Source organism: Anoplophora glabripennis, unplaced genomic scaffold (genome assembly GCF_000390285.2).
Source record: "Anoplophora glabripennis isolate ALB-LARVAE unplaced genomic scaffold, Agla_2.0 scaffold880, whole genome shotgun sequence".
NCBI classification, from domain to species: domain Eukaryota; kingdom Metazoa; phylum Arthropoda; class Insecta; order Coleoptera; family Cerambycidae; genus Anoplophora; species Anoplophora glabripennis.
In genome coordinates this window covers 60942-72674 of record NW_019417423.1, presented here as the reverse complement: position 1 = coordinate 72674, position 11733 = coordinate 60942, and the positions used below count along the sequence as shown (strand labels likewise).

At 33.4% G+C, this 11733-nt stretch overlaps 1 pseudogene; it reads left to right on the top strand.

Moving 5' to 3' along the window:
• LOC108911900 overlaps positions 1–6715 on the top strand; it is an 11101-nt pseudogene extending 4386 nt beyond the window's left edge.
• Positions 6716–11733: the final 5018 nt, after the last annotated feature.

The following is an 11733-nucleotide window of genomic DNA, read 5'->3' as shown; positions in this document are numbered from 1 at the left end:
TCTTTTAATATCTCATGAGCCGCGAAATGCGCGAAAGGCGTGGCGTATCCCCATAATTCTTCTAATAAGCACGTTGTGAAAACATTGACTCAGAACTAGACCATGTGCATCATTACAAGTAGACATGAACTAAGGCGCTCGGGCATCAATAAAGTCAACTGGCGAACGTTCGTTATATATATTTTTATTGTTTAAATTAAAATAATAAAGAATAGGGCATTTTATTATGATATTTGTAATCGGATCAAAGGCTTGTTTACGCTAGAGCTCCAGAGAGACTGTGAATAATAGGTGTAATGTTTTTAGGACGTAGAATAATTTAGGCGACGGTTGGAATTATGTTTCTGTGCATATGAAGGTCAAAGCTCATAAGATTTTAAAACATCTCTAACGCCCGTTTACCCGACCCCGCAGCGATACCCGAGGAGTGTACAAAAAACGGACTCTTAAATTAATCGAACTTTCGTACGACATCTTGGAGATTTTGATAATTTTTTTCACAAAAATGGTTAAGTTTGGAACCTCTGTCATATATAGGTATAGGATTTTTTGTTTATTTTGTTGTATACCGTCTGTTACCTATTAAAATTATGACAGCTTGTAACACACGGTTATTATGTAGAAACTAATTAAATACAAAAATACTGTGTTTACAGGCTTATTCCACAAAGCCATTGCAATGAGTGGATCGGCCGTGGGCGCCTGGATTCCTCCACATAACCAGCTGGAAATTGCGAAAAAAAAAAGGCAAGAATTGTAGGGTGTCCGGATGATACCAGCGCCAACATCATAAAGTGTTTGAAAACTAAGCCGTTCAAAGAATTGGGAAACTCCCTTTCTCAGTTTAGGGTACGTACGGCAAATACAAATACCGAACAAAAATAGTTAGTAATTTTTCCCTTAAAAGCTGATGCAATTTTATTACGTGTTAAATTAACCAAAATGGATGAAAAGTCCAGATAAGTAGAACATTAGCGGCACCCTGAAAATTTTCTAAGAATATTTAGATTTATTTGTAAATATTTACTTTATTTCTGTAAATTCTCGTACTAATATTACTTGCACCAGCTATGTTAATAAATTCCAAGGAAAGGTTTTTTTTTCCGAAATTAAATGAAATATTTACAGAACATGGACATTTTGCTTGGAAATTACACCTTAATTTTTTGTGGCGCATATTTTTACAATGTTTATTATTTTTGATTACTAAAAAACTTTATCCTTTAGGTATTTGGATACGATCCAGTTTTAATATGGTCTCCTGTCATCGAAAATGACTTTGGTCAACCGCGGTTCTTGACTGCCTACCCCATCGACCTCATACAAAGTGGAAAATTCCAAAATGTACCTTTTATTACTGGCATAACCAAAAATGAATTCGAATATTTCGCGTTTAGTAAGTAAAACACACTTTGAAATATTAAATTTTTTTCCTACGAACTCATTAATTTTCAGAGTAGTCATTCGGATTACATAAAAATTCAATAACTTATCTTCGCATAAGTATTGCATTGAGCAAATGTGGCGGAACACCTGTGTACAGGATGAATCATAAGTTTTATTAAACAAAACCTTTCACAAAAGTTTTTATAGTATTTTTATTCTTTCAAAGACGTAGCTTCTTTAATTTCCAACATCTACTTTATTTTTAGAGATACGGAATCGGCAGTTTTTTTAAATTGACGTCCCTGTTTATTTTAACATTTAAAAAAAAACAGATATTCAACGATTACAATGATACATGATTTGGTGGACCTGCGGTTTATTGTTTTTTAAATGTTGAATAAAACTATAAAATAAAGAGTTGGCTGTTTGTAACGGCTACCTGAAAAAATAATCGAGTTTTCTATCGTTTTTGCAAATTTTATTTAAAAGAAATCAAATCATCTATTCCTGTCAGATGCAGTCAATAGTGACAGATAGTTATTATTTATTAATATTGCCGTTCAAACTTCAAGTTATGGGTGAACTAAGTGAACGTGAAATAATTTCTTTGTTAATGATGGTTGGTTCTGGAGACAGGAAGAGATCTCTGCAAGATGCAAATGAAAATAAGTCACTAAATGTTCTTCTCAATTTACAAGAGGAACCAAAAACTTCAGAACCTCAAGTAGCCTTATATCACAATATTAGCGAGAGATCAGTAAAGTCCAAAAAGTCCAAAAATAAATTTCATCCGTATCAAGTACATTTAGTACATACAAGAATTAAATGAGGATGACCCAGATAGAAGGATGCAATTTTGTGAGGAAATGATGAACAACACTGAGAATGATAGAAACGTTGTCAATAATATACTTTTCTCCGATGAATCGACATTCTGCTTGAACGGTTTTGTAAAACGACATAACTGTCGTTACCGGAGTGATCAAAATCCACATTGGATAGAAGAAAATTACATTCAATATCTTCAGAAATTAAATATATGGATGGATATAATCAGAGGGCACATCAGCGGCCCATTCTTTCTTAGAGATAATTTGAACTCTAATCGTTATACTTATACAACTTTTGCGTGAGAAAATTGTTCCAGCATTATTCGTTTATTTCCAAACCAAGCAAATCCTGAACTACTCTTAAATGTCATTTGGTACCAATAAGATGTGCTCCGCCTCATTATGGAGTTGACGAGCGTCGGTACCTAAATAATGTATTTCCACAGAGATTGATAGGGCGAAGGTATTGAATGGCCACCGTGGTCACTAGATTTAAGTCCGTTAGACTACTTGCTTTGAGTTAATTTAAAATCTGTTGTCTACATGCCAAACCTCAGTCGTTAGAAGAGTTGTAAGATCTAATTAGGATGGCCGTTCAAGAAATATCGCAGCATGCATTTATTCTAAATTCCTAAAAAGCCTTCGTTGATCGATTAGGATATTATCAGGCTGCCGAAGGTCACCAGTCTGAACATTTATTATGAATCTTTTTTTAATGTTCAAGTGTTCGATATTTTGCAATAACAAATTTCATTTTCAGTAAATACAATTTTTGCTCTTTATTTTATTGTTTTATTAAACATTTAAAAACCAATAAATCGTAGACCCACCAAACTCTATATCATTGTAATCGGTGAAAATAAAATAGATGTAGAAATTAATGTACGTCATTGAAAATAATAAAAATACTACAAAAACTTTTGTCAAAGGTATTTTTTAATCAAACTTATAGTTCACCCTGTACACATGCATGCCGATACATTTGCCAACCCTATATATCTTGCCTTTGTTTCTTAAAACTAATATTTCATACATTTTTCTTTCCAGACGTAGTAAACAACGAAACTCTCACCAAACAAATAAACGAGGAATTTGACAAAATCGCGCCAATAGCTTTCATCTATGAAAGAGACACGAATCGCTCGAAAATTGTCAGTGAGGACCTGAAGAAGTTCTATTTGCATGACAAGCCTGTGGACAAATCTCAATTCACGGCTTTGGCTAACGTAATTATATTGTTTTACTTTTATTAATTATACATGATGTAACTTTAAATGGGGGTCATGTTTATACAGAGGCTAACTTCGATCTTTAGAAGTACCTACATAAGTTTGTTTTCTTAATTACCGTCGTGAAAACTGATTTTTTTATATATTTGTTCTTGTAATTTTCATACACCTGCCGATGGACAAGTTAGTGCAACCCTTTGAACAGACGCTATTCCAAATAGAAATTGCGAAACATTAAATATGAATTTTAATAGTAGATACTTACTGTGACAGTAAAATTTTTAGGTCTAAATTTGGACACAAACCTTAACCTGAAATATAACTGTAAAAATATATCAACATTGTCTTCAGTAATATATTTATTTCGAAATATTAAAACAGTCCTCAGTACAATACCCATCAACTACTCTGTTTATACTACGCCCATGTTGAATCTCGATTGAGGTATTGTCTTTGTTTCTGGGGTAATTCAATTTTTTCGTCCCATGTTTTTATTGCGCAGTACCGTGTTTTAAGATGTATGTTTAGAATTTCAAATAATTTTTATGTAGATATATATTTAAACATTATAAAATTCTCACATTGCCAGGTATTTATGTTTTTGAAATATGTATGTACATATTCAAACAGAAAAGCAAATTTGTGATAAATAACGAGTATCACAATGTCAATACCAGACAAAAACATAATTTTTATGTACTATTTGCACGATTAAATTTAGGTAACTGCTCGTTCTTCAAACTTTGTAAGGCCTGAAATATTTAATTATTTACCAGTGGAACTAAAAAGTATAAATACGTATAGACAGTTTTTATTCAAGACAAAATTAAAACAATATTTAGTAAATAAATGTTTGTATTCAGTGTTAGAATTCTATCCTTCTATGTAATTTACGTTTGTATTTGTAAGTTTGACTATTCAGGTTGTTACAAATTCGTTTCTCACTACAGGGATTTCGGAAACGGTAAAAGATACGAACTAACTTAAATGGGAGCAAAGCTGCGTAATCAGGAGACCAACATTATGCCTCTAAATAACACAGGCCGACTAAATTTCAAAAAAAAAAAATTCCAGAGATCAGACACTACGCTTCCGAAGGCATTTGGCGCGCTGAATCCGAATCTGGCCTCAGAATTGATCCATCACCCTAGGTTTCCGAGATATTCTAACCTAAAAGTGCAAAAAACACGTACTTTTGCTATATTCAAGGTTATGTAACTTGGCGAAAAAAATTTTTTTCTTAAAACTGAAAACATCATTGGAAACGACTATCTTTCCCCTTCAAAACGCATTTTTTTATTTGGAAAAAGCTCTATTTTTCGCGGAGATATCGTCAATTTAAGATGACCAGTATGGCTATATTATTACATCATGGCTAACCCCATAACACTGAGCGCTGCTAGCCCTAATTGTTAGGAACGTTAACCCCAAGCCCTATAACCCCACAACACTAAGCGGAGCGAGCCCTCATCGTCAGGAAGGTTAACTTCAAGCCCTATAACCCAATAACACTAAGCGCTGCGAGCCCTAATCGTCAGGAAGGTTAACCCCAAGCCCTATATGTCTGGAAGGTTAATCCCAAGCCCTATAATCCCACAACACTAAGCGCTGTGAGCCCTAATCGTCCATGAAATGTTACTAGTTATCCTAAATATTGTAATATATTGAGTAATGTCATGATACACTTATTATATTGTAAAGCAATCATTTACTATATTCAATGAACCAATTGGATTATTGGGTTATTTGGGTTATTGGGATTAACCTTCCTGGTGGTTAGGGCTTGTAGCGCTTAGTATTATTCAGTTATAGGGCTTGGGGTTAATCTTCCTGACATCTAAGGCTCGTAGCTCTTAGTGATATTGTGTTATAGGTCGAGCCATTAATAAGGTAGCTATACTGATCATCTTTAATCGACGATATCTCCGCGAAAAATAAAGCTTTTTACAAATAAAAAAATGCGTTTTGAAGGGGAAAGATAGTAGTTTCCAATGATATTCTCAGTTTTGACAAAAAAAATTTTTCGCCAAGTTACATAACCTTGAAAATAGCAAAAATACGTGTTTTTTGCATTTTTAGGTTAGAATATCTCGGAAACCTAGGGTGATGGATCAATTCTGAAGCCAGATTCGGATTCAGTGCGGCAAATGCCTTCGGAAAAATTGTGTCTGATCTCTGGAATTTTTTCCTTGTTCGCCTGTGTAATTAAGGCCAACATGATTAGTTTTCGAAATACTTGAAACTGAAATTTTGGAAATCCGTTCTTGTTTCATTATTAAACGTACACATACAACCCGAGGGAGTAGTGTAGTGGCGGTGTAGACAAGAGTTTAAATGTAAATGTAATTAATTATAACAACTAAGTATTTATTTGGTTAAAAATGACATTGATAGATTAGCATTCTGGGGAACACATACTATATTACCTCTAAAAAAGTAAAACCTTGTGCAATATATGAAATATATGTGTACATATTCCGCTTTTTAGAATTTACTTCTGATATATATTTTTTTCTGTTTAGTTGTATGCCGATTCAATAATACGATTTCCAATAAATCGAGCAGCTAAACTGATATCCCAGTACAGTAGTGAAAGTGTCTATTACTACCGTTTCAGCTACCAAGGGCGCTACAGTCATTTCTACCTTCCTGACAGTAACAACACCACTCCTTATGGTATGCGAATAAGGACATTTGTCCATCCTCAACATTAAAATCGGCTCTAACAATTGTTTTTTTTTCTGATGTTTTTTAGGGGTTGTCCATCACGATGATTTGATATATTTGTTCTACGTTTCCAAATTATTCCCGTGGTTCAACGCCACATCCCCAGAAGTAGAAATGGTAGAAAAGTTGACGACCCTCTATGCGAATTTCGCTAAGACCGGGTAAGGAACTATAAACAATACTGAAAACTGAAAATAAACAACGGGAAAATAAACACCTACATTTGTTGTTAATATTAAATGTTTTTATTTTAGAAATCCAACCCCTACATCAACTGACAAACTGGACAACGTGAAGTGGGAACCTTTCACTCTCAAAGATCAGAAGTATTTGGATATCGGAAAGAAGCTCGTAGTGCAGGAGAAGCTGCACGAAAAGCGGTACGCGGAGTGGGAAAGGTTGTTCCCCTTGCCACTAAGCAAAGCCACTAATTAGTTGCGGAGAATATCGTCCTGTACCATTTTTAGGAACATACTTTGTTTACAATGTATTAAATATAGATACATTATATTTTTGTGAAATAAAATAATTTCATATTTTAAATGTTAATTTTTATTTACATTTTTATCTGTAAAATTATTAAATTATTATTTATTTTGCATTGCAAAATAAAAAAAGTAAACTACCTAATAATGGTTTAATTGTATTTACAGGCGAGCAGGTCATTTTTTGCGAGTATCTAGCAATACTTTGAACCAGTACTCTTTAAATATAGTAATAACATTGAGTTTGTACAGTGTTCTCACTTTCTCTCACCATTTTCAAGGTCATGTCAAGATAGTCTCCTTTTCACCTTACAACTTTTGTATGACATTTTTTTTTAAAAAGTGATCCCAATAAGGTACTCTGTTGTCAAGATTCTTGTTTTTTTGCTATATGGGTTAAATCGAAAAAATAATAAGGACAAAAAGTTTTTTTTTCGTTTTTCAATCGAAATTCGTGGTAAAAAATGGACGTGTCCATTTAAGAAAATCAACTCCCGGTATAAACACACCATTTCCGGTCTAGACCGGAAGTCACAATATGGTAATGGCCCCCTTGGCGCCCTATAATTTTTGTCTGAAACTTTTTCCGAAATAATCGAGTCCAACCGAGATATTATTTTGTCTCAAGATAAATGCTTCACCCGGTATATATAACGTAAAAGTAAACATAAATGCATAATAAAGAATTATATGTAATATAAGATCTTTTTGTGTTCTTGCTTAATTTGTCATGTTAACTTTAACATTTATATTTTTAATTGATCTCAACTTGACAAAAGGAACGTATTTTTATTTTAGACTTATTGCTTTATTTGCAATAAATGTATTTTTTAAGTGTCTTTGTTTGTTTATTTGATCAAAAATAATAGTTTCAGTTGTTTATAAGACAAATAAAAAATTACCATTTTTTTTTCCTTAAAATAAGAAATTAAAAGTTGGTAACCCTACATAAACCTGTCAATAGTAGTTTATTAAATCAATGCCTCAGTAAATTAAGTGCAGTGTATTTTAATTTTTCCTCGGATTGCTCTTATTGGTTTTCATGCTAGGAAACCAAACTTTCGCGATTTGTTTTCCCACTATTTTCAGAAAATAAAGCATAGATATACAAACAACCGACCTCACGACTCAACTTGTTTGAATTTAAGATTTATTTGTATATTTGTTATAGCTATTAGAATTATTTTATGTGTGATAAAAGTGATAAAACAAACAATATAGAAAAACTGAATTAGTGCTGTTTGTGAGTTATAAACGAAATCAACTAAAGAGACGTTTTCTAAGAATCCTGCTGGTATAAATATACAGATAATATAAACAGCCAAGGCTAACAAGCCAAGGAATATTTATTTATCAGTTTTCTGATACCAAGAAAAATGAGTTTTATAAACAAATGACATAAGTCTGCTACTCGGTTTTAAAATTAATTAATTTACCGAGTCGAACTCAGAAGTTATATCGTTCATAAAATTTTTCAGATATACCTTTCCATTTATTTAAAAATTAAGAGCTGTTTTACTATGTAAGTTGTTATTCTAAATGAGACAGAATGCTACGGATAATCATATCGTAACCATTATCATCATAATCATTTCGTAACCACAGCCAATGACAATGAAGTAAAAATTATGTATACCGTATACCTGTCCCTTTTTAGTAGTAACGTCACATACGCCAAATAATAGGCAACACGGTCATAAAGAAATTTTTTTACTAGATCGATTTTTAACCTTTTCTACTTTGGACATATGTGTCAAGAAAATGTCTTCTTTGTTATGACCTTAAATATCGCGATATTCTGGCAGTATCAGAAATATTGAAGAAGTTTCAAACTCCAAGTGACAAACTAAAAGAATTATAGAATTTATAGGTATACCTATTTAAATTTATAGAACAATATTGATTTTTATAGTAATTGATTAATTAAAATTATATCAATGTTACCGAGTATGCGCATTAAAGATAATTCCATGTAAGCGAAGTAGCCTCAAGAAAAGTTTGCTTATGGTTACTTGTATGATAACTTTGTGACATCTTGCTTTCTTTCTCCTTAGTTTTTAAACAATTTTTGATATATTATCATGCCTAATATACCAGTTAGTATGAGTGCAATATTTGTATACTTTCAAGAAAAGAAGCTCATCGAAAATGTTCCTCTGGTTATGAATAAAAAAAATGCTTTATGACTTTCAGTTATCAGAGAAGTTCAAGCCAATACGAAGAGGAAAATATATATAGTCGAGGTAAACCTGTGAAATTATCATCTAAACATATCACATTTTTAGGTTTTTCTAAGTGATGGACAAATATTCAAATGCATTTCCATCATATGGCAGCTCTTGCCATCTTTGCACCTACCCATTTGTCTACTACAGAACTACAGACATAGCCTGCATATGGAACAAACCAAAAAGTAGTACAGAAAAGCAACTACTAACCTCTCATGATGACACCGATGATATATTGTGAATAATAAGGCTAATGTTAAATTTTTACTTTTACTTAAATAAATTTGGGAATATTCTCTAAGTTTTAAGCACATTAGTGTATTTTACGAAACACGTGTTGTTCTTAAATAGGTGCTTCCAAATCCTTGTAAAAATAAGATAATTTGAAGTTGTTCATTTTTATAGTAGGTATCTATGTAAACAATATGCAAGGGTCAGATTCGGTCTGTACAGGGTGGGCAAATAAGCGAGGTAAGCGGCTGTATCTAAGAAACTAGTGATCGTAGAGAGTTACGGTAAAAAATTTAATGGGTAAAGTGGGCAAGGGAAAATGCTGGAAATTATTTTCAAGTTTCCAAGATGGCCGCCAGTGGGCGTTTCCACCATATTGAATTACATAAAGTTACGTTTCTCACGATTTTCCCCAATGAATGTAACAAAAAAGTATTTGCGTTTTAATGTTAACTTAAAGTCGAACATTTTTTGTAAAAACAATTTTTCTCTATCTTTCGAAATAAAGTGGTGGGGGGTATTTGAATGTTGTTTGAAATAAATGCCTGTAACTTCGAAACGGCTTAATGGATTTGGATAAATTTGGTATCATTGAAAAGAGCATTTCTTGGGCTTTTAGGTTTCTCGTAATCATGACAGTTGCGACCTACACGGCCGCCGATAGAGGGCGTTATTCGATATTATAACCAAAATATTGGATTTTCTCAAAAAATTTAAATGCGATGATATGACTTTTTTTAGACTAGAAAATAGACAAATGACCAACCAATAAGCCTGCGCAAACCGCATCTTAATATCTTTTTCCTAACTCAAATTATTAAAAAAAAAACACTAAACCAGGAAAATTCATATATCCCCATTTAAAAATGCATCGGTTGCTTTCGATAAGAAGGCAAGTAGTAGGCCATGGAAATAAAAGACAAACTCCTCTCTAAAATATTCACAAGAAATGTCAGTTTATTTAGTGCTGTGATTTTAAGTCGCACGTTTTCGTATTTATAAGCGATTTTCCTTTTAAATAAAGTTGTGGTCCTGAAAAGGACCGATTTTGAAAAAAGATTAATGCCTTCTGTGTTCAAATTGCCTTCCGTCATATTCCACACATTGTTCCAGTCTTTCTTGAGTCGACAGAACCGCAGCCTCGATTTCTACCGCTGATAGTTGACGAATTGAGTTTCGAATTCTGTTTTCCATATCCATTCGTGTTGTTGGTGGAGTTTGAAAAACAATGTCTTTTAAGCGTCCCCACAAGTAAAAATCAAGACATGTCAAGTCCGGAGATCTTGCCGGCCAAGGAAATAGGCTTCCCCTTCCTATCCAGCGTTCTCGAAAGGTCCCGTTAATATGGTTTCGGACATTAATTGAATAATGTGCCGGACAACCATCTAATTGCAGAAACATAGTTCTCCTAGTTTCGAGTGGCACATCTTCCAACAAAATTGGCAAGTCGTTGATCAAAAACTCTAAGAAGCGGTTACCAGTTAAAGCTTGATCAAAAAAATAAGGTCCAATAATTCTGTCCCCAATGATACCGCACCACACATTTAGGCTCCAGCGTCCCTGGTGCTGCACTTCTCTTAACCAATGCGGATTTTCAGCGGACCAATAATGCATATTATGACGGTTTACTCTACCATCACTACTAAAGGTAGCCTCGTCGGTCCAGAGAATTTCCGTTAAGAAATTTCTGTTTTCCTCAAGCATGCCTAGCATCCATTGACAATAATTTAATCTATTATCGAAATCTTGTTCATTTAGCGCCTGGTGCAAAACTATGTGGTAAGGATGTAATCTAAAAGTAAAAAACAACATATGCGTAAAAATAATATAATCAGAATAACACTGAATTGTGTATTTGAGAGTATGTGCTAAGATACTTGGAATAAGATAAAATTATTTACCTATAATCTTTCAAAATATTTCTAACAGTTGTTCGTGCTATTCCCAAGTCTAGAGACAATGTTCTAGTTCCTACATGTCTATCAAATTCTATGTAAGCCAAGACATTGATAATGTTTTCTTCGGTCCTTCCATTGCGACGCCTGCGACGTTTAGGACGACGAAAACTTCCAGTATCGCGTAATCGCTGTACCAAGCGCGGAAACATTCTTCTCCCGTAATGACGGCGATCTGGATACCGTGCCGCGTACTGTCTTGCAGCTATAGCTGCATTTTGAAAACACTCGAAATAAATCGCAATCATGTCAACGGCTTCATTATTTGTGAGAGGCATTTTGATTAAAAAGTACTCAAATTATACGCAATCAACAATATTAGGCTGCGTGTGACAAAAGTTTGACGTTACTTGGCAATATTTTTGTTAGGCGATTGTCGTGTCCATGGCCTACTACTTGCCTTCTTATCGAAAGCAACCGATGCATTTTTAAATGGGGATATATGAATTTTCCTGGTTTAGTATTTTTTTAAATAATTTGAGTTAGGAAAAAGATATTAAGATGCGGTTTGCGCAGGCTTATTGGTTGGTCATTTGTCTATTTTCTAGTCTAAAAAAAGTCATATCATCGCATTTAAATTTTTTGAGAAAATCCAATATTTTGGTTATAATATCGAATAACGCCCTCTATCGGCGGCCGTGTAGGTCGCAACTGTCATGATT